The sequence below is a fragment of the Cyanistes caeruleus genome, chromosome 2, assembly GCF_971803275.1.
Source record: "Cyanistes caeruleus chromosome 2, bCyaCae1.hap1.1, whole genome shotgun sequence".
NCBI lineage: Eukaryota > Metazoa > Chordata > Aves > Passeriformes > Paridae > Cyanistes > Cyanistes caeruleus.
Window position 1 is genome coordinate 36,016,989 of NC_141702.1, and position 10,135 is coordinate 36,027,123.

Sequence of the window (10,135 nt, forward strand, 5' to 3'; positions counted from 1 at the left end):
TGTAGCATTTTCCACCACTGCATTTCATTCCTCTCAATGTTGAAAGGCAACATTAAACCCCTACTTGGATTTAGAACCGCCAGCTTTCTCCACAACAAATGGAGACAAGTAGATAAGTACCAAGTAGTGAGGGATGAGCACAAGAAGTCTGTTCTGGAGAGTCAAAGAATTCTGTTTTATCAGTATCAGTAGAAAAGGAAGTATGATAGAGTTGGAAAACACTGCAACAGTTTCAAATCAACCTAATTTGGGCCAAATTTAAAACCAATGCCAGTGACCAAAGAACCTTGAAAGGAAGCAAATTTCTGCACCGCATGATCTGGGTTGCTTGGGTACCCAAGATGACCCAATGACCCACCATGCTGGTATGACTGATGATAGACAGCACTGCAGACAAAAGAAAAGAGCTCAACAGCATCTGGGCATCATGATAGGACTCATTCTTAGAAAAGTTATCCTGCCCTAGAAATGGATAAACTGTGCTGCAGAGACATGTCCTGTCCTTGTGCTTAGGTGATGAAGCAATACTGTCCATATTGCACACAAAGTCCAAGCCACAGCCCAATGAGTTGCCACTGATGGCAGATCTGTCTGCACATGGAGAGAAAATGTGCACCAAGTAGCACTGAAAGCTCCAGAGGAGATTTTCGGTAATAGAGCTGTTCCCTTTCCTTCAAACTGAAACAAGTAAATGAGATCTTTTTCCCCTCTCCTCTCTTTAAAATATTAGAAATCATTACCAAATCTTGGCTATTATATTCCCTGTGCTTAAAAGCCCCTGTTTTCTTCTTCATGTGAAAAGAACGTTGAATGCATCACATTTGCAGCTGAACAAATGCATTTGCCAGTTCTCTTAAATGCCAGCACGACTGCTTTAACAGAGTTAATAAGGGGGGTGGTGATGTGAACAGCCTTATTTTTGTCCTTAGCGCCCCAAAAGGAAATGTGTTTCTTACTAATAATAGTGTATGTGACAGAAAATACCAAGTACATGCAACTGTTCTCATTGACTTGCCAAAACGGATAATTCACATCAGGGCATAAAAAAGTAAAACAAAATAAATAGAAAACCACAAGTAAACAAATTAACCCTTCCCCTTCTACCAGAAATTCTCCTAAACCCAAAGCTTGAATCTAAATTGTTCTGCCGGTGACCAGAGGGTGAATTAAAGGGAAGAAGAACAGAGCTTGTCTTTAAATTCCCTGAGGAGCTTGTAAGAAACCATCCTGTCTGTCACATTTTTTTTCTCCAGTCAAGCGTTAAGCACACCCTGCCAGTGTAAACCAGACCTGTGGAGGAAACAGCTTATTCACACCCAAATGTATTTCTAGCCATCCACTTTTTTGTAGTATTCAATACAATTCTGACAGGCTCAAACATTCAGCAGTCATAAATTCACTTTCCTCCTGCCTCCCCCTAGAGAAATCGTGTAACTGGGCTTGAAACCAGGGAGACTTAACTGAAACTTATTAATAAATGTTGCACGGTTTTGTTTGTTTCGGTTCCTGATTTTTGAAGCTACATGTACTCTCAGTTGCATTTCCAGGATTTTCTGTAACCACAATGACAAGGAATGACGTTCTTTACACCCCTTTATTTCCAGTGGCTGAAGCTGTAGGAGGAAAATGAAAATGAATTAGTATCATACAGCTTCAGACGGAGCAGATGTAGCAATGCTGCTGCCTTGTTAGTTCAAGCCCAGCATGTTTAAACCCAAAACCCCAGCATACTGCCTTCAGGGGTGCTGGAAGTGAATGCCACACCTAATTCCAGGGAACAAAATGGTACAAGACAGCTGGCTGAGGGTATATACCTGCACCTCATTAACAACTTGTCTCAAATTAGCAACCAGCTCTCAGAGAAAAGTCTTCTGCTGGAAGTTTAATGGATGATGGCATTCCCAACCTAGCCAGGTATTGCTTCCCTGACTTGGGAGATGCCAGCACAGCGGGAGAACTATGATGACAGGAAGTAGCCAGGGGACCCTGTAGCTGGGATGTCACCTGCAGTGTGTTCACTGGTTACCAAGAGCCTGTTCTCAGGCTGGGATGTGCCCCTGTGGCTGGGCTTGGCTGATAGGACCAATGGCCAGCAGGGTAGGGCTGTGGGGAGCTGGAGACTGGCTCTGCTGTAGTGCTGATGGGGCAGGGGCTGATGGCCCCAGGGAGTGACATGGGGGCCAGGGCCTGGAGTGGTGGGGGGACCCCAGGGGGTGGGCAGGGACAGGTAGGGCTGGCAGTGCCAGGATGTGCCATGGCAGGGCTGTGACATAGTCTGGGGTGGTCTGGTGTGGATCTTCTCTCAAACATGGGCTCTTTTCCCTTCAGGAGGAAAGGGACATTTTGGCGTTTTACCACATGTACACCGATCTCTGCAGATCTACAGAGCCTTCCCCAAAGCCACTAGAGATACCCCCGTGCAAAAGATTAATTGCTTCCTAAATTAACCCTGGGTTCATAGAGGGACCAGAGACTTATAACAAGCACACCAAAAACCTGCTGCCCGCTACAGAAAAATCACTCTGTGCCTTTTACTCACTCTCTAGCCACAGTGAACCAGTGAGTAATTGTAGTGAGCATTTTCCTCCATGGAACAAGGACTCTCTAAACCCTCAAGAGCCTCTGGTTGAATCCACTTAAGACCAAGCAATAGCTTAGCAGTCAGGTTCTGAAAATCCATTTTTGACAGCCCAGGACCTGAGGACAGATCCTTCCTTTCCTTCCTTTCCTCCCTGCTGGTGCTCTTTGGAGGCCAGCAAGCCCCTGAGACCAGGCATCCCCTGCCCATCCACCCTGAGAGAATCACTAGGTGACTTCCTCCCCACCCAGGGTTATGGCACAGCAGGTTCATAGTCAGACCCAGGCCCTCTTCTCAGATCCCTCCTGTGTGGCAGCTGGACACAAAGTTCACACTATTTCTCTCAAAGACTTGTTTTATTCATTGCAGCAGGACTTCAAAGGCTGATCAGGTATGAAGCCTTTCTAAGTTTCTGGTTCTTATGATGTATTTAATCACTGTAGGACACTGCTTTCTAGTTAATCTTCTAGGAGAAAACACACCAAAATAAAGTAAGGAGTAAAGACTTACTAAATAAAACTCTTGACCCTGTCACATTAATCTCCAATAGTAAAAAGCATTATCAACCAGTGCTGTGGTAAGAGGTCACCCAAAACCTTCCTCCTCTCCTTGCTTGGACAGAGTCGGTCCAGACAGTGCTCAAGCCTTCTCTTTTTCCCAAGACTCTTCAGAAATGCTTGGCTGTGATTTAATAAAGACAGTTTTAAAATAAACTTTTTCAACATCTTTTGCATCTGCCTTACAAAGTATGGATTTTAAGGCCCTCTTGTCTTGGCACACTTCTATGTACTCTGCTACAAGGTCAGAGTAGCCACTAGTGAACATTCCGAAGGCATGGTCTGTGAAGGTACAATCTCTCTGAGATCTCTTTGGGGTATGCTACACATCATTTTTAGTGTGCAATAAATTGATAACATGTAGACTGGCTTAGCACCTCGATAGAGGAAGCCTTGCAAACCCAGTGCTGTTATCAAAATAGCATTCATAGTCCAGCAGAGAAGCATCTCCCATCTCTCACAAATGGATTCTGTTTCTATTCACCCTTCCATGAGCTCCAAGAATTAACAAAAACCAGTTGATTTCCTCAGCTAGATTTTGGGGGAGGATCTGGGATCCACAGTACTAGAGATGTGCCTATGGGCTTCTGCACAGCCCTTCTACCAAAAAAGCGTGGGGCACCAAAATACTGCAAAGAAGAAAAAAGCCCTTTTCTTTATGTATTTGGAATGACAATCCAGCACAACTGACAGCTTTCTGGGTGCCCATTTTACACCAACCCTGGTGCATGGATGATTTCCCATGGTCTGGTAGCAAGGTGAAAAGATTATGGCCTATGTGGTAGGATTTAAAATCATTCCTAAAAAGCAGACACAGGTAAAAACCTAAATATTAGGGGTGTTCCTAGCCTTATTAGGCTTACAGTCATTCCCAGTTCATGTATAATGATAACTAGTCTAATAATTTTTATTGTCAGGTGTGAAAATGCAGTATTCAAGGCCACTTTCTTATTTAAGACTGAGAGTGTGAAATGGGGAAAGTGTTAATAAAAACAAAACAAAACAAAACATAACCAAAACAGAAAGGAAATTAAAGCTCTGTATGGCTTTTAAAATTATTTATTTTCAGTTGCTGAGAATTTTATAGACTCTCTTTCATCTTTGTTCCCTTCAAAGACAAGTCTGGTTTTTTCTGCATTCTGAAGACATTTGTTCAGTGTGAAGCAGTGGCTTGGCTCCCTGGGCAGAGAGCTGTCAGCAAGCCCAAAGTGCTGCCATGCAAACCAGGCCCACATCAAAACTTGCCACATGTCTCAGGAAGCTGTCTCAGGGAGAGCCATTTTCTGAGAAGGATGTTTTCTCCTTTCCCCATTACTTTCACCATCCATATTTTTATGGAGGAGCCCTTTTAGCACAGTATTTATTTCTGAGTCATACAAATCAGCTCCAAAGCTTGGGTAGTGCCAAAAATGGGCTATTCATATTCATTCGCGCTCTTGTGCGCATCTCTGCTCTCATAAAATGGAACATGTGTCTGATGAGCTTATTTACTTTCTAAATGTGTGGCAGGGAAGGATAGAGAATGTGCAAGAGATAATGGTAGAAGCACTGGAATAACATCAATAAGGCATTTGCAAATAGAAACTTCACAGTTTGTCTGCTCTCTGCCAAACTCAGTGAAATTTGGTCATAATGGTGTAGATTTTATTGTTAGGCCCTTTAAAATACATGGGCACATGCTTCCGTCAGTTAATTCCCAAAAATAATGATGCTGCTCAGTACAGCCATGACTCATTCCAAGATGCCACTTGACTGGCTGCTGTTCACTTCCACGGGGAAGAAAACTGCTTAGGCCGTCACCTGCGCTGCCACTTAGAGACTCTTGGGGGCCGGGGCTTTTTGAGTAGCCCCATCTGCAGCAGGTTGAGCCTGCTGTGACTCATCCTGCACACAAAACTCCCGGTCAGTTCCCCTACCACAGCCCTGATGGATAATACAGCACAGAAAATGATCAGGGAGCAAATTCCTCCACTCCCTGGTGCACACACGACATGACAACACCTTGCAGAACAGGTGGACTACCCCAGTGACCATGGGGAGTGCTCACCATGCTGGCCTGCAGCAGCTCTTTCCACATAAGAGAAAAAGGCATTATTTTCACTGGAGGATTTTGATGCCCCCAATAGGACCCCATACTAAAAAGGAGGATGTTCCCCACCCAGCTGTGTAGGCAGTGGTCTTCTCTTTGGCAATAAGCATGCAACCTAGATAAGCCTATGTCTACCAAGTTACCACAACAGAAAATGAGATTCCTGTCATTTCTCCAAAAATATTGAACATAATTTCAGGGTTTGCTGACATTGTATCCCCTGTGCCACAGACATTCTTATATTTATGTTAAAAGTATGATGGAATTAAAGAGCAGGATTATGAAATATCCTTAGGGAATAATTTTGTAAATATATATTCAGAGCTATAAGTCCACTTCAACAGTAAAAAAGAAAAAAAAAAAAAAAAAGAAAAGAAAAAAGGAGGAAAAAAACCTCTCAGCTTTTCAGAAGTATTTTTATGAACCTCAGGGATGAGTCATCTCTGGCAGAGGAGATTTAACAGGATGCAAAGAAGGGCTGAAGCAGGGAAATCACCATTCCTTCAGTTTGACGTCTAATTTTTTTAACTAGAACTTCCCTTATTACCACAAAGAGCCCCCAGCTCCTCATACATGACTGACAGATAGTCCTCTGTGTCTCCACATGGTGCATGGACAACCTTACCCATAAGCTGGGCTGGGGGATGTGTAATAACACAGACAAGAATTCTCTGCTTACCTTGAGCAGCCCCAGAAGGGCTGCTTCCTTTTTTCCTTTTTTGTCCCCAGAAAAATGCATCTCCTGCAATAATCACCCTCACCTTTCTTCACCAGGCATGGGAATTCAGTATCAGACAGAGCCATCTCTAATCTTCCAAGTACATTTCAATTTTACTTGCTACCAGGGCACTAAGATTCCCCTCTCTCTTTGTGTGGCAGACAAAATGAGATCAAAGTTACACTTTCAGGGATGGAGGTCACTTCCCTGATATATCTAGACAGAAGCCTCTAATCACTTGAGTTTTTGTCCAAGTGAGAGCTGTGAATATGCTGCATTTCTAAAATCTACTTATTAACATGATAACTAACCTAATGGATGCCTTCAGATGCTTGAAAGCTGAAGGCAGAAGCAAGCGTGCATACACATTAGGGCAGCTTCTACATTTTTAAGCAATTTGCTACTTGCCTAGAATTAAAAAGAGGATTTCATATCTGCAAAGAGTTTAATGGGAGCTAACAAACTCTAACTATGGCTGACAGGGCAGAGATGGATGATGCCTTCCCTACTGCAGATAGGATTTTATTTCGTGGTCCTAAATCTTTTGAATCTAAATTTTAAATACTCTATTACTCTCTACCATTTTGATGTTTGTGTACAGGTTCCTTTAAGAAAGCTGCAAAAAATCCATTTGGGAGCATTTGTCAATCAACAGGTTAAAAGAAAGACAAAGTGCTCCCAGCTATTCTTCCAATGTATCTAGCATTTCTAACAGCAGAAAGTACATTCTAGAAAAAGCTCCAGTTTTGGTGTGGGCTCAACAAAATTTTCCAATATCTCACTCAAAACAAATTGGTAAGAGGATTTTGCTGAATGAAGATTAGAACAGTCTCACCTATTTTGGTGGAAGGACCCCTTCCAAAGGCAAATCAAGAACAGCTTTTCCATTGTTCTCAGCACTGAATGACAGTCATCCACTTGGCTTCCCAAAAGTCCCTGGCCCAGATTCGACACTGGGCTGTTACCTGCATGACACACCCAATTCAGCTGGAAGGGAAGAGCAAAGATCCTTCCCAACACCGATAAATACACACACACACACTTTTAAACAAACGCGTGGGCTTAGTTACTAACTCCACACCTGGCGTGAGAAGGAGGGTCCTCAGTTCCTAAGTCCTCCCAGTTTTAGATCAAATTGATACTTCTGGGGTGGAAGTAGTGTCTTTCCTGCCCAAAACACAGCTATACAGTGCCATATGAATAAACAACAGAGCAAGGCAAGAGATCAGAGAAATACAACAGTGCTCTGACACGTCGAGTTTGGATTACTTACAAACTGCATCAATTCCTGGCAAGGCTGACCTAACTTGTGATCCTGAGAGCTCGATAAATTGAATTCCACAGAATTCGCCATGTAGTGATTTTTTGATGAAAACTTTAAAAAACCAGTGTTGTTTGTTTTTTTTCCTCTCCACAGCAGTATTGTTCTAAGAGTGTTGCATAAGCGTCGTGACTTCTCTTTCTGCTTTGAGAAAAGTTTCTTTCTGTGCTATGCACTGAGTTGTCCTCAGGTTTTTCTGTCCACCCCAGAGGATGCTGTGTTTCCATGATGTATTATTAAAGTGTGTATGTTGTTTATGAGCTACCCTGATATCCTTCAGTAGGGAGTCACAATCTAAATGTAAAATAGCATTACTGTGATAAATAAGGAGAATTCAAAGCTCTGGCATCTTTACTGCATGTATGAGATGTGCTTGGATGCTAAAGCTATCCTCTTTTGCATGTAAAACACTAATACTTTGTAGTTTCTTCACTGAGATCTGTAAGTACAGAAACAAAGTCTGACTTCTAAATGACTAATGTTTGCAACTGCACTGCAGACCTAAGACGCTGCCTCCGCAGCCACCTGAAAATGACTGACTGGTTCACATCAAGCAGGATGGAATGGCAACAAGAAAGGCCTGAAGTGGAAAACAATCCTGCCCCATCAGTTGACAGGAATCTTATGAGGTGTTCTGTTGATTCATAGCACAAAAAATGTGAGAAGTGGTAGAGACAGAGGCCCAAAGCCTAGAATGCCTCACTGGCATTAGTGAGGCGTCTCACGGAGCGATGGGTATAATTCCCTCCCTGAGAGAGTTCTGTGGGGACTGTGTACGAGAGACACCAAAAGTGAGGCAGCAATGACCCCACTCTGCAGCACTCTTTTGACTTAATAGGAACAGCTGGTCAGTGAAGTGTTTGCTAGAAATTTAACAAGGCTCAAACAGTGAGAAACGTCTGCCAATAAATCAAAAGGGAGCACCAAGCTAAATGAGTTTTAATTTAAATTCGTACCTGGGGCTGACAGATGAGAGCTTTGTGGCTCTTTTGCATTGCATTAGCACACACAGGTCTGTGCCCACAGAAGCAGCAGCAGCTCGGGTAAGATGTTTCTGGACGGCAGCCTGGAGTCTTGGGTTAAATGTGTGGCCATCATGTGAGAGCGCATCGCACCAAGGGGGGCTGTGGGGAGAGGCAACAGGGAAGTTCCCCCAATGGCACATTTTCCAAGCCATTTGAACACCATGAAAGCCACCTTGGCCACAATTCTTTTGGGCTCTGCTGTGCCCCATTGCTGCCACCAGCTTGATTCCACTGTTCCCAGTCAGAGCAAGCTGCCATATCAGAAAAGGCTGTGGCCGTAGGGATAGCGTTCCCCCAAATGGCAGCTGGAGAGAGCAATGGGAGGGAAGTCAACTAAAATGTCTGTTTTGTTGCCTGAAGAAGACATCACAACCTTCAGTGAAAGGCCAGCTTTCCCTGAATCCGCAGGAATTCATCCACAATATGGTGGGGGTGGGCGGAAGCCTCCAGCAGGTCACCTCACAGTGACCATCACAGGCCATCACAGGCACAGGGCGTTCATGAGTCCCTCCTGCTGCCCTGAGCAGTTTTCAGTCTGCCAGCAAGGGCTGGATTTCAGCTTGAGACACTCTCAGGCAGTCTGGGTGCCTTTGATCCCCTGGGAGATCAGCAAAGAAAACATGGCTGTTTGCTTATTGTGCCTGCACATCACTCTGCTCTACCACCAGCAAAGCTGACTTCTTTTCAGAGAAATGCTCAGTTGCACTTACTGTGACTTTGGAGAAAAACTTCATGGCTGCTCATGGGCAACTTCAGCATTCACAACAGCGGCAATTCCACTGCAGACTTTGTGCCACAGCTGAGCCCATTTGGCATCCATGCCTGCTGGCTTGTCTGAAGGAGGCTGGCATCTGATTTCCAGCTGTGCTGCGCCCTGTCACACAGGCTTCTCTGCCCTGGGGAAAACTGAGTCGGCTGCTGAAGCAGCATTGACTTTGCCAGGAGGTCTTGTGGTGCCATAATCACTTTTCAGGCTGTTGGGGTAATACAAGCAGCCAGTCAAAACTGCATCAACAAGAATAGCAAGTGGGATGTTGCTGCCTCATAGATGTGAGAGCACAGCCAGGTGCTAAGGTGGTTGCCTGTCTCTGTGATGCAGGGTGCTGGGGCCACTGCAGGGCCAGGCACCCCAGGGGCCACTCCCTACCCTCCCACACCTCTGGCCACAGCTGGAAAGCACTGCAGAGGTACATGGACAGCACGCTGTGACTCAAAACATCATTTGTGCTGTCCAAGGTGACTTGCTTTGAATCTCAGAGAGCCCACAGCTCTCTGAGATTGTTTGAGCTCTTGTTTGCTCACAGCTCATGAGCCAAGATTCAGGGCTGGTTGTCCCTTCATCTGGGATGTGGCATCACTGGAGAGGAAAAGGAGAGAGTGAAGGTGGGATGGCTGAAAGATGAGCTGCAAGGTGAATTTCTCTGGGCTGGCCTGTCATTGAATTCTGCATGACTACCCTTTGCTTTAGTTGGGGAATCAGTTTGGCTGCTTTTTTTGTGTTTTCCCCAAATGAAATTAGAGATATCCAAGGCATGACATACCACAAAGTGTACCAGGGGGTATTTCTGGTCTATGAACAAATCTAAATAAATGCATCTGTATGGAAAGAATTTTGATCACTGCCTCTTATACTCAGCGATGCTCTGACTGCAAGAAACCTCAACAAACTTATTTTTTGTAATGTTTTCCAAAAGTTTCAAACAAAAGAGCCTGAAAATAGTGTAATAATAATAATAATAATAATAATAATAATAATAATAATAATCACAAACCAAACAAACAAAAAAACCAAACCCCAAGAAAACCCCAAACAGATACATGGTATATTGACATTCCAGTTAACTTTT

The 10,135-nt window shown here is 44.1% G+C and overlaps 1 long non-coding RNA gene across 1 annotated transcript; it reads right to left on the minus strand.

Moving 5' to 3' along the window:
* Positions 1-2,915: 2,915 nt before the first annotated feature.
* Positions 2,916-9,544, minus strand: LOC147654733 (uncharacterized). Its single transcript, XR_015283019.1, has 4 exons — positions 9,446-9,544; positions 8,999-9,262; positions 8,220-8,387; positions 2,916-6,907 (listed from the first exon to the last, which is right to left on the minus strand). It is a non-coding gene; the product is annotated as an uncharacterized LOC147654733 (long non-coding RNA).
* Positions 9,545-10,135: the final 591 nt, after the last annotated feature.